Source organism: Vanacampus margaritifer, chromosome 19 (genome assembly GCF_051991255.1).
Source record: "Vanacampus margaritifer isolate UIUO_Vmar chromosome 19, RoL_Vmar_1.0, whole genome shotgun sequence".
NCBI lineage: Eukaryota > Metazoa > Chordata > Actinopteri > Syngnathiformes > Syngnathidae > Vanacampus > Vanacampus margaritifer.
This window is the reverse complement of record NC_135450.1, coordinates 13,481,430-13,503,767: the sequence shown is the minus strand read 5'-3', so window position 1 is coordinate 13,503,767 and position 22,338 is coordinate 13,481,430. Positions and strand designations below refer to the sequence as shown.

General features: G+C 38.8%; 1 long non-coding RNA gene across 2 annotated transcripts; it reads right to left on the bottom strand.

The window, feature by feature from the left end:
• Nucleotides 1–10,482: 10,482 nt before the first annotated feature.
• On the bottom strand, nt 10,483–15,944 carry LOC144039597 (uncharacterized). Of its 2 annotated transcripts, none has more exons than XR_013289492.1 (3): nt 15,740–15,944; nt 13,331–13,403; nt 10,483–11,167 (listed from the first exon to the last, which is right to left on the bottom strand). It is a non-coding gene; the product is annotated as an uncharacterized LOC144039597 (long non-coding RNA). The 2 variants fall into 2 exon arrangements; XR_013289491.1 differs by having other exon boundaries at nt 10,483–11,129.
• Between the last annotated feature and the right edge of the window lie 6,394 nt (nt 15,945–22,338).

Genomic DNA, 22,338 nt, shown 5'->3' with positions numbered 1-22,338 from the left:
GCTGCACGCTCACAAATTTGGCGGTCTGATGAGACCCACAAGTTGATGGGAGATGCGTGAACACACACGGCAGCAATATTACACTTTATGTCAACATGCTGAGATGAAATATGGACAACTTTCTGTCTTCCTCACTTGTTGTTTATCTTCAAATATTCTACAGTCCACAGTACAGACGCGTGCACGCTGAAGACTTTTCACACAGCGATAAAAGTCTGCTTTTCCTGCAGATTTCCTTGAGCTTATGATTACCGAACTAATTACGGACATTCCATGGATTATTTACAGACTCCGGCTCAGAACGCGTCCGTCGTAAAAGAACAGTGGGCTCCTTATACGGCGCCGCAGCTGCAGCGGGGCACACGCACACAAAGAATACGCAGGTCGGTCTTACAAGATCTTCGGTATCGACACATGTTTTGAGATGTTTATAGTAATTTGTAGTGGATGTATTGTACGTAATTCAAGGAGGGAGCAGTATTTATGTTTTCTAAATAGTAAAATAAACAGGATGTTTGGTAAGATCTGAACAATGTGTTTGTTTGTTTTTACCACTAAGTAAAAAATTACAAAATCTTGCAGAAGATAGTCGGGGAAGCTCTAGAACAGTGGTCCCCAACCACCGGGGCCGTGGGTCATTTGGTACCGGGCCGTGGGTCATTTGGTACCGAAAGAAAAAAAATTGCATTTTTTTTTTTTTTTTCGAAAATGATGTTTTATTTTGAAAAGTGGCCGGATTCTGTCTGTTACATCCGTCTCACTTGACGCACTTCAAGGCCGCTGCACCACACGTCACATGATACGTCACGCTAAATTTAATTCCAAGCTAGCAAAATGCGCTATCATCGGCTAAACCTTTAGATTGGGGCCGTGAAAATATTGTCAGACATTAAACCGGTCCGTGGTACAGAAAAGGTTGGGGACCGACCACTGCTCTAGAACAAAAAATAAAATTGCATAAAATAAGACAGTTATTGGCCGCTGCATTGGGTTTTGTATATTGAGCTTGGAAACAAAATTAAAGACAATTTGAAGTGACACGCACTCTTTTAAAAACATCATTCTGAATAACTTCATCCACAAATGCGCAGCCAGGTTCATGTCACTATTTCGCAAATGGAGACTTCTTCCAATGGAAATATGTTTCTCTTAATGGAACAGCCGCCAACAACAAAAAAAACCGTCCAAAAACAGATGACACAAAAGCAACCCTGTAAGCAATTTGATTTGTGGGCTAGTTTGGTTCACCATCTTGGGATGAAGAACACAAATGCTTCAGCTTGGGAGATATAACTGACTCTGACAGAAAAAGGCAACCGGTGAAATATGAGCCAGCTGACTTCATCAGCAGGCCGAGAACGATCATTCGCGTTCCCAGACAGAAACAAACAAATGAAGCGATCCAGTCAGTCTCAATTGTTAGATGGTTGCACCCACTTTTGAAGAAGTGGGTTCCAACTACGCCTCCCTGGTAAGGTCTGTTTAGGGGTTCTAGAGAGGAAGGTCCATTAGGAAGGTTGAATTTCAGATCCAGAAGGATTCTTACGTCCGATTGGTTTCAAGTGAGGGTTAGACTGGACTGTTTATAACCTTTTGGTGACCTCCGTATAATGTCTCAACTTTTTTTTTTTTTTTTTTTTAGATAACTCTTTGACTGCCAGACGTTTTCAGAAAAGGGATGCCGTGGGTGCCAGCCGATTTTAAGCATTTTGACTGATCTTTCAAGGTCCATAGAAAATTATGTGTTTGGACTATGGAAACACACATACTACCAAATGAAAGATTGGACTCTCATCTTTCATCAGAAAAAAAAGTTTGTTTCTACCTTATTCCGTTTTTCAGTAATCAACAATAGAAAATGGTTAGTTTCACCTCTGTTTTGAAACAAACGTCTTTTAACGTCTTTGGCACTCCTCCATAGAATTTTACTAAACGTTATTTAACGTTTTTGGCAGTCAAAGAGTTAATGGGTTTCTGTTGGCTCCAATAAGCCATGATGATCTCCAACTTTCGCTGGAGGAGTTTGCACCCAAGCATGAAGCGTTTCAACACCTCCAAATCTGAGGTCGTGATCCCCAGTCAGTCAGTCCAGGTCGGGTATGAGATTCCCAAGAGGAGTAAGTTAAGTATCTTGGGGTCTCAGTGCAGGGTTCACCAATTCCCGTCCTCGAGGTCCGGAGTCCTGCAGGTTTTTGATGTTTCCGCCTACCAACACACCTGATACTAAAAACCAGGATCATTATCAGGCATGCTGATGAGCTGATTAGATGAATCAGGTGTGCTAGTGGGCGGAAATGTCTAAAACCTGCAGGACTCCGGACCTCGAGGACCCGAATTGGTGAACCCTGGGTTAGTGCAACGTCTGCAGTGATTTGGAGTCTGTGTCCGTCTGTCCTGGTGGAGAATTCCCTTTCGGACAATACCCTTTTTGTGAAGATTGACCCAGTGGTTCCTGAGCTATAAGGGTTCAAAGGAAGGTGGCCACGCCCCTTCTTGTTAAAAATTTCCATATTCGGTGGGTCATAGCTCCTAAACCAGAACTCTGATCGACTAAAAAAATTGGAGATTTAGTACTGTGCCATTATTATCAACAAAAACACGAGTTTCATTCAAATGAAAATCTGCTTGGTGTCCAGTCCAGGTCCAGAATATAAACCACAGTTTGGCTTTTAACTACAGGTGCTTCTCCTCAGCCGGCAAGCAAATCTGTGCTTTCCTGCTCCCACAATCAAACCCCAGAAGAAAATTGACGGATTGATGGACAACTGTTAGGTTTGTAGACTCTTTCAAATGACAGACTGGCGAGGCTGAGAAAAGCGGTAATGGTACAACCTGCTGTCTTTCATCTATTGCACAATTGAGTGTTGCCAGACCAAAAAAAAAAATCTTTGACACCCACCTAATGACATGGAGGCTAATAGTTTGAAGGTGTCTGGTGACTTTGAATGGGGCTCTAGACCCAAAATGATTTTTTATTTATTTTTTTTTCAGGAGAGCTCAGTATTGTTCATTCGATTTGACATCATCATTGCTCTCCTTTTTTTTTTTAAAAACAAACAAACAAATAAATTAAAAAAAATTAATAAATGTTTTTTTTTTAAATATATATACATATATATATACATATACACACATATATATATATATATATATATATATATAATTTTTATTTTTTTTTGTAAAATGAAAATTTAATAATAATGCAAATATGTGGAGCATGATAAAATAATACTTGCTTTGTGAAGCAACAGTAACCTCCCCCAAGGCTTGAGGGTCCCACAAATTTTGCTTAGCAATATAATGTTCGGAAAAGAAAAGGATATACAAAGACTTTTTATGGAAGTCAATAACTTGATTATTTTCATTTATAAGCGATAAATGAACAAAAACTCCCCCCCAAAAAAAACGTTTTTCTTTCGTTGGTAACCAAAAAATTGTGCAACTCCAATTTCAGCCCATCCCATCAATTATCCAATTATGTTCAAGTATTTTTAGAGCCCCAAGTGGACAACATCATGGGAAATTTTCTTATTCAATGTAAATTGTTTATATTTTTATCTGTTCTCCAGCTCTTGTAATTACATTGTTCAACTTTCAAAGTGTTCCGCTCACTTAGTCACCATGTCGTTATGTTGTTATCTACACGACTGTTTCGGAAGTATGACAACCACAAAGAGGCAAACATGCTCCCATTTTTTTTCCCCCCATAGCCTCAAATGCTCCAAGTTGCATTGAATCCAGTAACCAAATACGTTTAAACAAGAAAAACCGTTTACATGAATCAGCCAATCAGATTTGCTGTCAATAAATCAATTCAAAGCTGCCTGATTACGGTTGGCCTCTTAGTTGCAATATTTCTGTAAAGATGAATTAGACTCAAATGTGTCTCCGGCGTAAAGAGCAAACTAGCACGGTCATCTTGTGATTGTCAGTGTGGAAATGATCCTTTTAAATCTGTAGACCGGTATCGTGTCTCGAGTTAAGTGGGCCATGTTGAAGGCAGTGGGTGGTTTCAGTCAACCACAAATGCGCTTTCGATGGGTCGCATGCGCTAAAAACAAAACAGCTGTGTGGGTCTGAAGTGTGTGGTCCACGCCTCTTGGCATCCAGCGCGGACTGTGAAAAGTCAAACTAGCTATTTCGCTCTATTTTGTTGAAACTGGATTGGTTCTAGGCAACAGAACGGGGAGCTTTTTTTTTTCAATACAATTTGTCATTCAATGCAAATGCTATGCTAAATCCACACCCGCTAATCCCGAATCAACAGGAACGGGTTACTAATTGTACTTTTACACATGACATAGCTAAACTATGGAAAGTGTTTCCTTTTAAGTTTAAAATAACTTACTTTAACCGGCAGGATCCTGACACTGACCACTTGGCAGAACCCAAGGTGTTTTTTCACTTTTGGGGAAATTTTAAATCCATCCGTGTTCTGTTTGTTGTACCAGTTGGCTAGCGCGAAGCAAATTCTCTTTGAGCTAGGACAGCGTCAGAGGCGTAATGACAAAAGTATCGATACGCTGGCTAGATGGGCTTTAACTCTTTGACTGCCAGACGTTTTCAGAAAAGGGATGCCGTGGGTGCCAGCCGATTTAAGCATTTTTGACTGATCTTTCAAGGTCCACAGAAAATTATGTGTTTGGACTATGGAAACACACATACTACCAAATGAAAGATTGGACTCTCATCTTTCATCAGAAAAAAAAGTTTGTTTCTACCTTATTCCGTTTTTCAGTAATCAACAATAGAAAATGGTTAGTTTCACCAATGTTTTGAAAAAAACGTATTTTAACGTCTTTGGCACTCCTCCATAAGATTTTACAAAACGTTATTTAACGTTTTTGGCAGTCAAAGAGTTAATGACCGATTGCCTAACAGTTGAATATATTGTAAATTAGCATAGTGGCAAATCCAGGTACAGAAAGTAAAAAAAACCTGCCACAGTTTGGCTTTAGCCCCAGGTGCTATCTAGCTAGCTCCCATGGTGCTCGTTTACCTGCTCGGGTAAATGCTAGCTAGCTCGCTAGCATCGGGGGCTAAAGCCAAACTGTGGCAGGGTTTTTACTTTTTGGACCTGGAATTGCCATCTCTGTAAATTAGCCAGCTAAACATTCTCATTAACACACAACCAATTCAGTTTTTTTCTCACAGAGAGAGAGAAAGAGAGAGAGAGAGAGAGAGAGAGAGCATCTGTTTTCTCCTCTCTGCCAACTGTCTGGGAGTGCCTCGGGGAACTCCTGCCATTGGGCTTGTGGATGGCCTGCATGCAGTTAAAATCCAATATGGTAGCCAGACTGTGGGTGCATTGTCCAGGTGTGATCTGTTTGGAGTGACCCGGCACAACCCGCCCTTATTAATGTGTGCGATGCCGCAAGTTCAGGGTGTTTCAGGTGGTGAATGTGTGTAAATAAAAAACACAGACGCTACATTTTATCTCAAGGTACTGGTTAACCCAAATCATTACTTTTTATATATAATGCATAAAAAAAGCTTATATAAGTAAGCCCACTGGGAACTAAAAATATGTGAAAGCAGCAAATATTTAAAACAGAGTAAAGCCACAGGTTGAACTTGTGCCCTACCAAGTTTCAAAAACATTTTGATGTGTCTGTCACGGCAGTTAAATGTCATTATTTATTCTACAGTACATTTTTCAAATCATAAAATTACGATTCAGTTGTGAACTACTGAATACTTTTAACTCATTCACTGCCATTGACGGCTATAGACGTCAAAAATTCATTTGAACTATTTCTGTTAGTTTTTCTCACTTTTGTTAACAAGAGTATGAAAACTTAGGAAAATGTTTTTGTTGTACATTTAGAACAGATATAAACATTTTCAGGCGATTAACATTTTAATTGAAATTAATTGCATGACTTCAATAGTTAACTCACGATTCATCACAAATTTTAGATCTGTTCTCATAATTTTTTTCTAGGTTTTCATACTCTTGTTAACAAAAGTGGGGGAGAAATTAAACTAATAGAAATAGTTAAAATTAATTTATGACGTCTATAGCCGTCTATGGCAGTGAATGAGTTAAATGCTGAGCCTGAATTGAACTTCCTGATCTGCAACAGGAAAGGAAGTGTTTTGTCTCGGAAAAAATAACCCTCTTAAGTAAGAATTACAGCCTTTTTGTTTCAAGGTGCACAAAACGTGTCTTCTTGCACACATCAAGGATCAACAACGCAAGGAGGAGTTTCCCCTTCGTCATCTCACCGATACAAGAGCGTGATTGCAGTCCCACTAGCGTTAGCAGGGTGTCAAAATGACACAAAACCAAGTAACGCTGTGGGAGTCTAACGCAGATTAACAAGAGATCAGCGCAATTAGCTACTGTAGCACCACACCTAAGCAGATTTGGTCACCGGAGGCCACAAACACAGTCATTGATCAAACAAAGGGCCATTTAAAAGTAGAAATGTTCAGTCTGTAAACAAGGACTTTATGTCTCCTAATGCCTCAGATTGACATAACTTGGCATTTGAGAACTCGTACGTCATAAGTGACCATCAGATGATTGGTTCTTCAAAAGACAAGTGTGAACAATTTCAGTCGTTAAATCTTAGAGCTGCGGTCATGCCCAACATTAGCGATAGCATATAGCAAGAATTAGCTTTTCTTTGTTTTGTTTTGTGTGTGTGTGTGTGTGGGGGGGGGGGTTCTGTCAGTATTTGTTTGTACGAATTTTGACGAATGATAAGAAACTTTTTTAAAAAATTGACTAAAGGATTATGTTCACGTTTAGCTTTTAGGGGGGCGTTACCCTTGGTTTTAGCACATAGCCAAAGCTAATGATCATGCTATAGATCTGTGGTAGCCATTTCTGGTTTGACAGATTGAGAGACGTTCAAGATCCGCAACATCTTTTTGTGTGCGATATGTGAAAGAAAACTCCCGGTATGTCTTTCTCTGAAGCAAACCGGCTCCAGTGACGAGAATTCCCATACAAGAATGCAAACTCACAAATGTCAGCGTATGTAGAAATCAGGTCACTAATCGTCTTTTGTTGCCTGGTGACATTCCTCGTGTTCCGCCCTGGCAACCAGGACTTAGGGAAGCACTGAGATTTTGTTTGACAGCCATGTCACCCGGCTTAGTAGCCACTAGGGAGGGGCCGACCACCTCCCATTCGGGACCCCCTTGGGCTGTGTTTGGGTGAGGGGCCACAGGCAGGCAGACGTGATCTCATATCACACAAAACAATGTTGTCCAGACAGCGTCTATAATGGCTATTCTGAAGACATCAAAACAAGGAAGCACATTTGATTAACGAGCTGGCTTTTTTCATCCACTCGGACGAGCTGTTGACAGCTCAAAGACTGATTGAGTGCATCGATCTAAAGCAGCAAAAATCTGGACTTGAACAATGGACTCTTTCAAAATGTGCAGTTCCAGTTTCAAAACAAGTGTTAAGCACCTCAATTGAGAAGTTCGAAGAATAAAAAATAAATCATTTTATTGACTTTACTCGTTTTTTTAAATTGCGTTGCTGTTACATTGGACCATTTTTGTCCTCCTGCACTGTCTCACCGTGACTCGCGTGCACTCATGGCTGACAATAAGGCACTCTGAAGCGGAAATGAAACCCCGGTCCCCACACTGGCTGTCACGTCAGACGTCTTTTTCTGCCCTCTGCTATTCGTGCATGCACTCGCAGCTGACAACGAGGCGCTCTAAAGCTTTACAGGCTCTTTAAGTATGTTATTTTGTTTCTTTTCAGCTTAGTTTTAACAACTTAGTTTGTCTAAATAGTATCAACTTTATTATATATAAAACAGATTTTGGAAAGACCAACTACGCAACTCGAACACTCGCGTGCACTCATAGCTGTCAATGAGGCACTCTAAAGCAGAACACACAAGCTTGAAATGAAACCCAGGTCCCCACACTGGCTATCACACCAGACATCTTTTTCTGCCCTCTGCTATTCGTGCATGCACTCGCAGCTGACAACGAGGCGCTCTAAAGCTTTACAGGCTCTTTAAGTATGTTATTTTGTTTCTTTTCAGCTTAGTTTTAACAACTTAGTTTGTCTAAATAGTATCAACTTTATTAATATAAAACAGATTTTGGAAAGACCGACTACGCAACTCGAACACTCGCGTGCACTCATGGCTGTCAATGAGGCACTCTAAAGCAGAACACACAAGCTTGAAATGAAACCCCGGTCCCCACACTGGCTGCCACATCAGACATCTTTTTCTGCCCTCTGCTATTCGTGCATGCACTCGCACCTGACAACGAGGCGCTCTAAAGCTTTACAGGCTCTTTAAGTATGTTATTTTGTTTCTTTTCAGCTTAGTTTTAACAACTTAGTTTGTCTAAATAGTATCAACTTTATTATATATAAAACAGATTTTGGAAAGACCGACTACGCAACTCGAACACTCGCGTGCACTCATGGCTGTCAATGAGGCACTCTAAAGCAGAACGCACAAGCTTGAAATGAAACCCCGGTCCCCACACTGGCTGTCACATCAGACATCTTTTTCTGCCCTCTGCTATTCCGTCTCTCTCTGTGACGTGCATGCACTCGCAGCTGACAACTAGGCGCTCTAAAGCTTTACAGGCTCTTTAAGTTTGTTATTGTCTATTCAACCTAGTTTTCATGACTTCATTTGTCCCCCAAAAAATGTCAATTATACATTAGATCTACAACAGATTTAGGAAAGACCGAAAAACTTGACTCCCTTCCCCTACCACTCCCTTACTGTGCAGGTGTGCCCACCGACATTTTTACTGACTGTATATGCAGCTGTGCTCAAACTGCTCATTTAGCATCAGCTCAGCAAAAACTGAGCATGAGCTTTCATGTTCCTATGATTAGAGAGTTTGGAAAGGCTCTCAAAATAGGCAAAGAGGCTGCTAACTCAAAATACCCCCCCCCCAAAGTCTGTGTGTAGCTCCGGTGTGACCAGCAGAGGGCTGTTTCATGTTGTACTGTCACTGACTTTTTCCTGTCCCATGTCCACAAGCTTATGATAAACACTTCCATTCCGCAATCCTAAAGACATAGTAGAAGAAACCGTGATTATAGTGTTGTGTATATATATATATATATATATATATATATATATATATATATATATATATATATATCTCCACCAGGAGGGAGGGGCTTCCTGGCTTCCATTTGGTGCTCATACGCACCCTGACCTGGAAAGTGAACTTCTACTTGATTTAAAAGCAACATTATTGAGACGTAGTCTCACTCCCTGTACCTCCTCAACATCGTCATTTTTAGAGACCCACTGCTTCGACTGAACGCGACCTTAATTGCGCTCGCACGAGACCAGTTAAATTTATACCTCGCAGAGACTATATGCATCGTGAGGTTCAATGAATATTATAATTTCCGTTGGGCAAAAATGCAATATATCACTTTCATGTCATTTTTACCACTGCGACCACACTTGCAAAGTAATTCTGAGCGCACAAATCCACCATGACATGGCGCGACAGGGGACAAATTATGAGTTTGATCGCCAAAACCGCAACTGTGGTTTCCAGGTCCAAAAATCTTGAGCTTTGGTTGCCATGTCCGGGTGGGGGGGGGGCAAAAGGAAGTAACAGAGCAGTGAGTGACTGTGAGTGGCAGAAGACAAGACTTAAAAGTGGAATGCAGCTGATTTATTGGCTGCCAGTCACTCTGTGATTTACTTAACTGCACTAATTCATGACTCAAACAAGCCCCAGACTGTGAATCGTGTCAGCTCAGACAAAACCTCACAAAGTCAAAGTTGGGGAAATAAGTCAATTAATATCAATTTAGTTAGTTAGAAGTTATGCCAAGATAAACACACAAAAAAAAAGTATAAAAAAAAAGTGTAGATTTTTTTTTTTTTTTTTAATATTTAATATTAGTATCTCACAAAAGTGAGTACACCCCTCATATTTCTGCAGATAATTAATAATATATACTTACTTTGCTATACGATGCCATGTTGAATTTTCAGTGACCAAAATGAGAGAGCGTAAGAGCGGTAATTCCACATTTAACACACATGTATCTTGGTATCTTGGTCTCATCAGACCACATGACATGATTCCGGGGGTTGAGCTATTAATGGCTGTATTTTGAGTTATTTTGAGGGAACAACTACATTTGCACTATTAGACACATGTGTGACACCATCTGAACAAAATAAATATCTTGGTCTCATCAGACCACATGACATGATTCCGGGGGTTGAGCTATTAATGGCTGTATTTTGAGTTATTTTGAGGGAACACCTACATTTGCACTATTAGACACGTGTGTGACACCATCTGAACAAAATAAATATCTTGGTCTCATCAGACCACATGACATGGTTCTGGGGGTTTGGCTATTAATGGCTATATTTTGAGGCTGTAGACTGACGACTTTTGATTGTGTCAAAGTGTCATTTCTTCAGTGTTATTTTTATTTTACTTGGGAGACATTACACAAACACTCAAACCAAACATTTACTTTCTATATTTGTTTTATTTGCTCCTCTATTTTTTTGCAATATTCAGGTCACTTCTTCATTGGCATTACGTTTCAAGGATTTTAATATAGGCTTAACGTTCAACCATTTTTGGCACGATCATGATCTGAACACATATGCGGTGGAAAAATATATCACAGATGTTACAGAAACAAATATTCAAATAACTTTTCAGTTTAAAATGGGCTTGAAAAATGGCCCCATTTTTTGTGATGCAGGAAATGGAGCCTACTTGTGAGGCTGAGTCTGCTAAAAGTTTACTTTCCACTACCCTTTTAAACTTATAAACATCAGCGTGGACAACGTGTTTCCTGGGTTAACAACCGAGGCCTGGTCAAAGTTGTAATCTGAAAATCTGCTTTTCATTGGAGAAGGCTGTAAATCTCTGCACGGTTACGTTGACGACAAGGTGTAAATGCTTTTTATTTTTGCCCTGGGAATTCTTCCTTCTGTGAATGGGGCTTATGTCCCAGTCACACCTGCTCATCGTTCCTACAGCCGGATGAGAGGAAACCTAAAGGGGGGGCTGGGGGTCGCCGTAGGGGATCAACGACCTTGCATACGGCAAAAAGTCATAGCCGGCGGCGCCTGTGGCCGTTTGATTTGTCGTGTGTTGCTGGTGGAGTGCGAAGCCGTCGTCACGTGCTGAGGAAAGATTCTTGATGAGTGCGACTGCCAACACGCTGTGAAGTGGAAGCCGCATGCAGCTGAAGCTTAAATAAACATGACAAGTAGCCCTGCACACTGTCTGCCATGGACGTGACTTTCATTAGCACTTTGAAAGGAGCTACTGGCTACTTTCATTCTTACAACAACAAACAAAGAGCCTCATTCACTAACGGTTCCTACCAACAATTTGTTCTAATTAGGGTCCTACTTATGCTTTGTCATTCCCAAAGTATGATTCATGACAAACACTTTGCCAGGGTTAAGCGTATATAACTGCCGATTGCGCTTGGTGAAATTCCAACATTTGTACATTTAGGGTTGTTACAATACTAAAATTTCAAACTTGATATCAATACCCAGAAAAATGCTCGATACTGTATACCATTTTCAATACTGCAAAGATGAAAAAAAAAAAGACAAATACTTTAAAAATGCATCAATTTTTTTTTATAGAAACAAATAAAATTTGTAAATAAAAAATATATATATATATTTAATCGTCATTAATCGCATGACTTCAATAGTTAACTCACGATTAATTGCAAATTTTATATCTTCAAAATGTACAATAAAAAATTTGTTCCAAGTTTTCCGACTCTTGTTAACATAAAAAAGGGGGAAATTAAACTAATAGAAAGATGGCTGCATCTTTTAGTCATTGATACAGTCATTTCATAATTCATAAAATTGAGTTAAAATTAAAAAGATGTACTGTAAATAAAACAAATGTGATATTGATTTGTGTTGAGTTCATTTTTCTGCCACTAGATGGCATAATTGCATTTGTAAGACGTCGGCATTTTCCTTTTCAATCTTTAACACGACGTAACTTGAAAGTGCACAATGCACTGCATTTGTCTTGAAAGCAGATCTTTACTGTAATTATGAGAATTAACTACACTGTAAATACGAGCTAATATGCTAATACAGAAAAAAAAACTATTCTCCTCTGACCTCAGTTTAAACTGCGGGGCCTCATAAAGAGACTTTTTCCTCATCCACAAGTTGAGCGAGAGCAGATACAGATGGCGGTGTCATCCACTTCCTATTTCTATTTCGAGTTGCACAAGCCAACCATCCATTAAATGTCTCCATTAAATCATAACCTGCCTATACTGTATCCCTGATGGGTCTCAAAATTGCCACATTTATGACAAGGCACATAACCACATAGCTCGACATTTAATACCCAAGCGCTTCCAAAATGGTGCGGTTATCCACATGCAAATTTACAACCTAGCAGCTTTTTCACTTCCTCGGTTTTCTAATCATTACATTTCTGATGAGATCGTATAAAAGGCGAATATTCCTCAATGTACAATCCTGGCTGGGCCAGCTAACCATAACCAGGGCTTTTCCTGCTGATTAAACGTAGGTGACGGACACTTTTGTTGGCGTGTGAGGTGACTTTGAGGAATGGGGAATAACAGGGTGTGGCCGGGAAAATGGAAGCCTGAGGAGAGGCTCGTCTTCCATGGGATAGACCGCAGCAGGATACTGGATTAAAGGCCAGAGGATCCTATTGGTCGGAAGGCAGTCAAACTGATGTCGCGATCGGGGCATGAAATGTTACGTACGGGGAGCACCCAAAAATAGTTTTCATCTGTGTTTATTTCCTGTAGAATAGAGATTAACTTTGGAGATTAATTGTGGGAATGCTGGAAGCAAGTTTTCCTTTTTATTCATATGTCACTTAACTCTTTGACTGCCAGACGTTTTCAGAAAAGGGATGCCGTGGGTGCCAGCCGATTTAAGCATTTTTGACTGATCTTTCAAGGTCCACAGAAAATTATGTGTTTGAACTATGGAAACAAACATACTACCAAATGAAAGATTGGACTCTCATCTTTCATCGGAAAAAAAAGTTTGTTTCTACCTTATTCCGTTTTTCAGTAATCAACAATAGAAAATTGTTAGTTTCACCTCTGTTTTGAAAAAAAAACGTCTTTTAACGTCTTTGGCACTCCTCCATAGGATTTTACGAAACGTTATTTAACGTTTTTGGCAGTCAAAGAGTTAACTACAATTAAAAAATTTCACATAATTTATCTTTCAATTTCCTTCATAAGCATTCAGTTTAGCATTCAGCTTTCGGCATTCCCACACAATTTCTACAGTAATTGCATTTCGTCTAATTTACATTTTATAAATCGTTAAAAATAAATGACTTCAATTACCTCAGTTTTGTTTACATCCTGCGGCGGTTGATGTCTGCTTACTTTGCAGGCAAATTTAGAGGAGAGTCACTGGCTGCCAAAACAGACAAAGACAGACTTTTAGGTCGTAAAGTTGTCAGATTCAAATAAGCATATTAGTTGTACGTCATCTCAAATAAGAAAAATTCCCGTTAAGATGACTCCGTTTTGGTTGTTTTGTTCAAAAGTTGTATTTTGAATCATATTCAAGGATCAAAGAAAGCTATTAGAGCAGTTTTTGTATCGAAATATACTTTGTATTAGACAATTTTGCATGAATTCCAAGATTTGACTCAAGTAAATATCTGTTAAATCTTCGCAGAAAAGAGTAGTAGAAAAATGTGATTAACTCATTCACTGCCATTGACGGATATAGACGTCAAAAATTCATTTGAACTATTTCTATTAGTTTAATAATGTTCCCACTTTTATTAAATAGTTCAAATGAATTTTTGACGTCTATAGCCGTCAATGGCAGTGAATGAGTTAATCGCGATTAATTATGTAACATTTTGTGATTTTTTTTTTTTAAATGTAATCGCTTGACAGTTGTTGTTAGTCATTTGCGCACTTTTCACAGCCAAATTCAAATAACATATTAGACTAATATGCTATAGTTGTACGGCTTTGCTGCTAAAAACAAACAAACAAAACTTTCTATTTGATGATTTTACATGAATTCCAAGATTTTACTCTATTACAAGCTTTGTAGAAAAAAAGAAAAAGCAGAAGTAAAAAAAGTGCGATTAATCGCAATTAATTATGGAAAATTGATTAGTTTAAATAAAATGAAATTTAAAAAAAATAAATATATATATATATATATATATATATATATATATATATATATATATATATATATAGCTAAAAGTGAGGCAAAGGTGTCACCTGACACCCAAATCACAACATTTTCCCTTGAGACAATTTTTCCGAGCTAGACTTATGTGTCATCAGCGGGTGAAGCATCCTCCCTTGAGCATGTTGTTTTTCAACGTATCACGTATACAAGAAAATGAAAACAGAAAAATCAAAGTAATCTGGAGGTAAAGGCTCGGGCATCGTCCTCACACTTCGTGTTTGTTGTGTCTCCATGAAGATTTAGAACTCCGGAGCTATCATTATGGTTGACGGTTAATTGGCTGCTTCCAGGCTGCGGTCAGAGCTGTACACTCATCGGACGGCTATGACTTCATAGCCACGGATAATGGCATTCGAGCAAATATAAACACGGTTCATTTAGGAGTCGGTTTTTAGTAATCGGTAATTCTGAAAACACCGCATAATCATGGTTGTGTGTACCTTTTAAATGAGAAGGCACATATGTACAGTACGTGTAATGTCTTCATCCACTTTATTTGTCTTGTTTACAAAACTTCTGGGCTTCCTTATATATATATATATATATATATATATATATATATATAGGCAATGGAGTCTTCAATAAACTTTTTTTTTTTTAATCTAGTGCGTCACGTAAAGAATAAATGTCATGGGAAAACGTGAAGTGTGCACTATATTCAAGAGGCGCTCAAGTTGCCAAAACGAATTCCGGCTTGTGAATGAAATTGCTATATGCTTGATATGAAAAGGGGTCACTTAAGGTTGGGAACCCACAAAGTCACTATTTAAAGACATCTCATTTCCTTCTTGGCTCCAGTTGAACTTATTGTTCCAGAGGGTACCTGACACTTAAATATATTTTAGGGAGCTTGCATTTCAAACCAGTTGGACAACTTTAAATCAGTATTGTTGACAACTTGCTCTGATGAGCCGAAGCGGCCAAAAATCGGGAGAATTTTATTCTAGCTGGCTGAATTGAGGTTTAACTTCATGTCATTTATTTGCAGGGTTGGGAGGGTTACTTTTAAAATGTAATCCATTACAGTTACAAGTTACCTGCTTAAAAAAAATGTAGTTAGTAGCATAATCAAAGTACCATAATATTAAAGTAATGTAACTGGATTATTTTTTGAAATACTCCAATATTGAGTATGCTCATGAAGACAAAATAAAAATAAATATCACCACAATATATATTCTATACAATGTTCCCCTGCTATTTGACGGTGATAGGGACCCAGGCAGCCTACAAATAGCAAAAATCTTTGTGTAATTAAAAAGCATGTAGGCTATTGATTGATTGACTGATTGATTGTCATATGCTGTTTTTGAAAGCAACCACATCTCACAGCTTGATAGATAGATAGATAGATAGATAGATAGATAGATAGATAGATAGATAGATAGATAGATAGATAGATAGATAGATAGATAGATAGATAGATAGATAGATAGACTGCAAAATTAACTTTTGTCCCAGTCACAAGTTTAGCCGTGTATATGTTGTGTATGATGTTTAAACAGTGAATTTGTTTGGAAGGTGTAACTCACATTATGGTTGTATGCTAGCGGGCTAGCTAGCAAGAAGCTACAGCATAGCGTAGCAAGCCGCTGGACTCTCGGCTCAAACTTCCGCTCCGAGTAAGTTCCGGTGAATACCGGTCGTCATTTCCTGCTCCTGTCCGTGAAGCTTTTTCAAACTGCCCGCGTGTGGAGGACACGACTCGTCAGTTCGTTCGTTCCCACCTCCCCGACATGGAGCAACGGTCCCACTCGCGCGCGGGCGTGCACGCGCTCTCTCTCTCTCTCTCTCTCTCTCTCTCTCTCTCTCTCTCTCTCTCTCGCTCTCTCTCTCTCTCTCGCTCTCTCATCGTAATTGTAATCCTTTTTAACAAATGTATAAATAAATAATTTTTTTTAAATGTGACCGTGAATGGCAAACCATAATTTACAAGATTAGAATTTACTCTCATTTATTTTTCTGTTTATTTATCTCTTTATTTATTATTACATTAATTGAGTTATTTGAAATAAATAACATCGCCTAACGTGACTGCATGAGCCTGAGCAACAAACAATTTATCAGAATCAGACATCTTTATTCCTTACACTGGCCTCGATCGCTTTGAGGTCGGAACTGAGACAATCCAAGCGGGATGTTCCAATTTCCAACCTTCCTCGAATGCAGCATTCAGCACTGTTGATGTCAGCAAGATGGACACAAACAAGTCATTTTGCTGCTTAATTCATATTCCTTAAACACAATATTAGTCAGAATGTCATTTTTAGACTAGTGGTGGCGCATTAATGTAAAGACAAGTTCAAGCGTCCATTATAGAACTCCAACCTCGTGAGGCATTCCAGTGCCCTTCTTTCTGACCTCCAAGTTTTCTGGAATGCAGCATTCATCTCTGACATTGACTGCTCATTTTTCAAAAATTAAACCCTTTAGCATACATATGGAAACAGTTTTGATCATGTGAAGTATTTTGTCTCTCGTAACATAATGCTAAACAGGACTCGCTGCATTTTTGCTTCGGCGTAGCACAGTGGCACAAAACAGTCTTTGTTGCCTTACATCATCACCAGGGTCCGGTCGGTCCCCTGCCGAGCGGCTACCGAGGGATTTGGTGGGTACACTCTCGGCAGTGCACTTGGCCCTGTCCTGAACCCGTGTTCAGCTATCCAACAGGAAGTCAAGCTCAAATCTCAAATCAGTACCGACGCTGCATTTGGGATGACGATCTGCAGGTAGCCGAGGCCTTTGAACTGGCAGGTCCCTTCTGCATGACACGACAGGCCGCTCGCCGCTCGCCGCTCCATCACTGCCCGTCTGCCCAAGCTCACTTTTTCCACCCATAGCTCAGTGCCACTAATTAGGACAAGAGGCCCTTGCCAGTTAATGAGGGAAACACATTCCCGTTGCGCCGCACATGTTTTGCGTGGACACGTACACACAAGCATTAACCTTTCGGTCGACCAATCGGAAAGCTGTTCCTTTACCTGAACTCTGCATGGAAATAACTACAGTGTTCATCATTCATCCAATAGGATGAGTTTTATTATAATCCAACTTGACATATGGTAAAGAGGAAAAAAATGGCTGTGATACTTTTTTCCTAAACCACTTAATAATAACATTCTATTGATTAAAACCCAAACGCCTCACGTGTGCCGCAGAGGCATTAGTGATTCATTAATTCCTAAGCAGCGCTCACTTGTCCGTCATTAAAGTGGTGAAGAAGTTGCGGCGAACGTGACAAATTCAAGGTAAAAACAACATAAAGTCATCAGAAATGTCTTGAGCCAACTGAAAGTCCTTTCCATCCTTCCCAAACCTAAACGTCAAGTTTTTCTTAAATGTTTGTTTTGACAGTAAATAAAGTGACCTTTCCTTCAGTTTATTTGAGCCCATGCACCTGGTGTTGCTGCCAGAGTATACCCAGGATTGGTCGCCAACAGGCGCGTGGTGGTCATTGGGAATTGTATTGAGTTTCCCAAACTGCCGATTTTATTCCAGGTTGAAATTGTCTCGCTTTCAGGGCCAGTTGCGCCCCCACACCAAATTCAACAAAAAGTTTTCGGAGCCAGTCGGTTGCACTTTGAATTTCAAATGCTGAATTATTTTGAGCATCAAAGTCGAACTTGACATTTTAAAAACGATTGAAAAATGTCACGATCAAAAAAATACAATGTAAAACAGTCTCTCTTTTTTGAGTGCTAAGTAATATCAGCACTCTTTTTTTTTCTTCTTTTTTTTGCATGTGGGTGTATGTGTGTGCGCGCGTGCCAGTTTGTGCTCTTGAACTCAGCCTTCACCTTCACCGGATACTTCAGCCAGAGTCGTGAAGTTGTCAGGAGACCAGAGGAAGGATCAAAGGAAAGAAAGATGAAACAAAGTGAAATCCAGCACCAACCAGACACCACCACCAAACCAGAATCTTTCCCCAACCCCAGAAACATGTAAATTCCAACCGATTAAGGAGACCTCAAGAGAGCAGAGGAAAGACTAAAGGAAGAAAGGAAGGAAGGATAGATGAACCAGCCTCCACTGATTCAGCGACTAGTGGGGAAAGCAAATTCTGGATTTCAGGAGATGCTGGTGTGGTGGATCTGGCATGTAATGTAAAACAATTTAACATCTAAATCCCAACTCAGATGGCACAAGAACACCTTAAGAGAAGCGATCAAACCTCTCTCGTCCAGCCAATCGAGTTACACTGCAAAACGTGTCAACAAACAACTTGAGCTGCTGCAGAGAATGAAAGATGCTAGAAACCACACGACCTCCCTTGTAAGAAAAAAAAAGTGAGAAAAGGAAACTAGGGTAAAACCAGAATGAAAACCATTGCGACAAATCCACATAAAACATAAGAGCAGCTTCTAAAAATGCCTTTTTATAGGGACATAGTGCTGAGCTATCAGTTCGATTTTTTTTGTGTGTGCGTGCGTTTTTCACCATTTGAATTGGTCAGCAGTATGAATTATTTTGAACAAAACCGTCAAATTGTATTGTGTCCACACTCTTGCTTGCATTTGCTGGCGAGGCACCCTTGATAAATAAGTAAATAAATAAATAAATGGCAATTTGGCACCCAGGAGGTGCTTCTGGCATGAGAGTGAGATTGTCTTTATGGCTTGTTTCAAAAGTTTACTGTATTCTTCACTCCACTATGCCTCCAAGCGGCACAAAAACTAGCTCTTCTGTCTATGTTGGTTAACTGCGTCTAAATGAGGTATGCGTGACATAAGCATTTTCTGCAGGTGCCATTGCATTTAAAATTTGTGCACTACTGCCCTCTATTGGAGGATTGAAAGACCGGCATCATTTTTGTTGATAAACTTAACACAAATTAAATAACCAACTGCCCAACTTATATCCTTCACTACTGGGTACAAAAAAAATAATAATAATAATTAAATAAAAATTAAAAATAAATGGTGTAGTTCCAATTACGACATATTGGGGGCAGTCCTGATTCATTAGTGCAACAACATGGCCGACAACAATTTCCAAAATGGCCACACCCATGAAACAAGGCTTCACTTTCACTTTCAGGCTTTTTATTTTAAATCCCATACATGTTTTTATTATTATTATTATTATTATTATTATTATTATTATTATTATTATTATTATTATTATTATTATTATTGTTCTTTAATTCAATTGAAGTTGTGACTGAAGCAAAAATGTTAAAGCAAGATTTGAGGGGCTTTTGTTAAACGTAAGAGTATATTCCACATTCCAAGATATCCATATAATTTACAATGAGCGTTTGGTCCATTAATTTGCATTTAATCTACATTTGTCAAGGATTTGTGGTGATGGTGACAAAAGCTATTAACATGGCACATAGGAAAACCAAAACATAACATGAAACCAAACTAAATCTAAAGAAAACAATGCGCAAGTCAACAAAAACACAAATCACGACATTTCAAAGATGCTCAAGATTGATTGACAAGAAAAACAACTACAATTGCTGTTGTAAGTTTAAAACATGATTATTGATTTGTTTAATCTTCATCACTCTGAATCCAGCGTCACGAAGCATGATTTAAAAATAAAAAAAATCCATCGTTATATCTGTTGCTGCATCTTACAGTTTTTCTCCATAGGTTTGGCGCATTTATTGAAACTGAGATGACATTTTCAAAACTGCAAGCTCATTTGGCCAAACAGACTTGAATCCATTCATTTGCAAAAGCTCATATCTCTCCCAAAACAGATCGCCTATGAGTCAAAATCAAATTGGTATGTCATTCAAGTAGTCAGTGCCCCCAAAATGCATCTTCCCTTTGGCATTCTGTGAACACCGCAAGTCAAAATCATTAGATGTTTTCTCACAACAGCAGCGGTGCCGCTAACGAAATAAAATTATCTCATTCACTGCCATTGACGGCTATAGACGTCAAAAATTCTTTTGAACTATTTCTGTTTAAATTTTTTCTCACTTTTGTTAACAAGAGTATGAAAACCTGGGAAAATGGGATTTGTCCATGGTATTTTGAAAATGTCATCTCGGTTTCAAGAAAAAAACTGTAAACATTTCAATCCCGCTTCTTACTAAATTATGTTATTTTAGTTTTATTTTCTAGATGGAGCCACAGAGGCGCTCTGTAAAGCCATCTAACATGTATGATTGGCCTGGTATGTTCTCTTGTCATTTGGTAGTGAGGATGTTACATGCTTTCAACCCGGGTACACTTTTATGAAATAGATTAGGTGTTGCCTTGGGGATGTTATATAGTCACCATTCACCTGAAGAGAGCCGATTGTTCCTCTTCCCCGTCTTCTTCCTCACACCCGTTCACCACTTTACTCACTGCTGAGAGTCATCATCCATAATAGAACAAAAAATATATAGATTGTATTTCTTTCACAATGCTGCATACAATACGAGAGCTGTTGTGTTTCTTTGATGATAGCTTTGAGGCCAAAGATGGAAGGAAGATAGATAGATAGATAGATAGATAGATAGATAGATAGATAGATAGATAGATAGATAGATAGATAGATAGATAGATAGATAGATAGATAGATAGATAGATCGATAGATAGATAGAAGATGGATGGATGGATGTAACTGACAATTAGCATATCTCAATTGGAGAGGAGTCTCAAAAGCATTCACATTATAAAGAGCTAGCTAGCTATCATCATAGTATATCTATCTAGCTTAATAGATAGTTAGATAGCTATCATCTAGCTAGCTAGCTAGGCAGCTAGGGACATAGCTATTTAGCAAGCTAATAGATAGATAGATAGATAGATAGATAGATAGATAGATAGATAGATAGATAGATAGATAGATAGATAGATAGATAGATAGATAGATAGATCGATAGATAGATAGAAGATGGATGGATGGATGTAACTGACAATTAGCATATCTCAATTGGAGAGGAGTCTCAAAAGCATTCACATTATAAAGAGCTAGCTAGCTATCATCATAGTATATCTATCTAGCTTAATAGATAGTTAGATAGCTATCATCTAGCTAGCTAGCTAGGCAGCTAGGGACATAGCTATTTAGCAAGCTAATAGATAGATAGATAGATAGATAGATAGATAGATAGATAGATAGATAGATAGATAGATAGATAGATAGATAGATAGATAGATAGATAGATAGATAGATAGATAGATAGATAGATAGATAGATAGATAGATAGATGGATGGATGGATGGATGGATGATAGATAGATGGATGGATGATAGATGGATGGATGGCTAGATGGATGGATGGATGGATGGATGATGAATGGATGATGGATGATAGATAGATGGATGGATGGATGGATGGATAGATGGATGATAGATAGATGGCTGGATGGATGGATGGATGATAGATAGATGGATGGATGGATGGATGGATGGACGGATAGATAGATAGATGGATGGATAGATGGATGGATGATAGATAGATAGATGGATGCTGGATAGATGGATGGATGGATGGATGGATGATAGATAGATGGATGGCTGGATGGATGGACGGATGGATAGATAGATGGATGGATGATAGATAGATAGATGGATGCTGGATAGATGGATGGATGGATGGATGATAGATAGATGGATGGATGGATGGATGGATGGACGGATGGATAGATAGATGGATGGATGGATAGATGGATGGATGATAGATAGATGGATGGATGGATGGATGGATGATAGATAGATGGATGGATGGATGATAGATGGATGGATGGATGGACGGACGGATAGATAGATGGATGGATGATAGATAGATAGATAGATAGATAGATAGATAGATAGATAGATAGATAGATAGATAGATAGATAGATAGATAGATAGATAGATAGATAGCTGGATGGATGGATGATTGATAGATAGATGGATGATGGATAGATGGATGGATAGATGGATGGATGGATGGACGGATGGATAGATAGATGGATGGATGATGGATAAATGGATGGATGGATAGATAGATAGAGAGAGAGAGAGAGAGAGAGAGAGAGAGAGAGAACGCGATTGACTGATTATCTTTATTTTGTGAATAAATAAAAACAAAAAAAATCAAAAAAGAAAAAGAAGCACAAAACCACAATCAATCAATCTATGAAAAAGCAAAGTGGGACTCCTTTATTACAATCTACTGCCAAATTAAAACTGTCC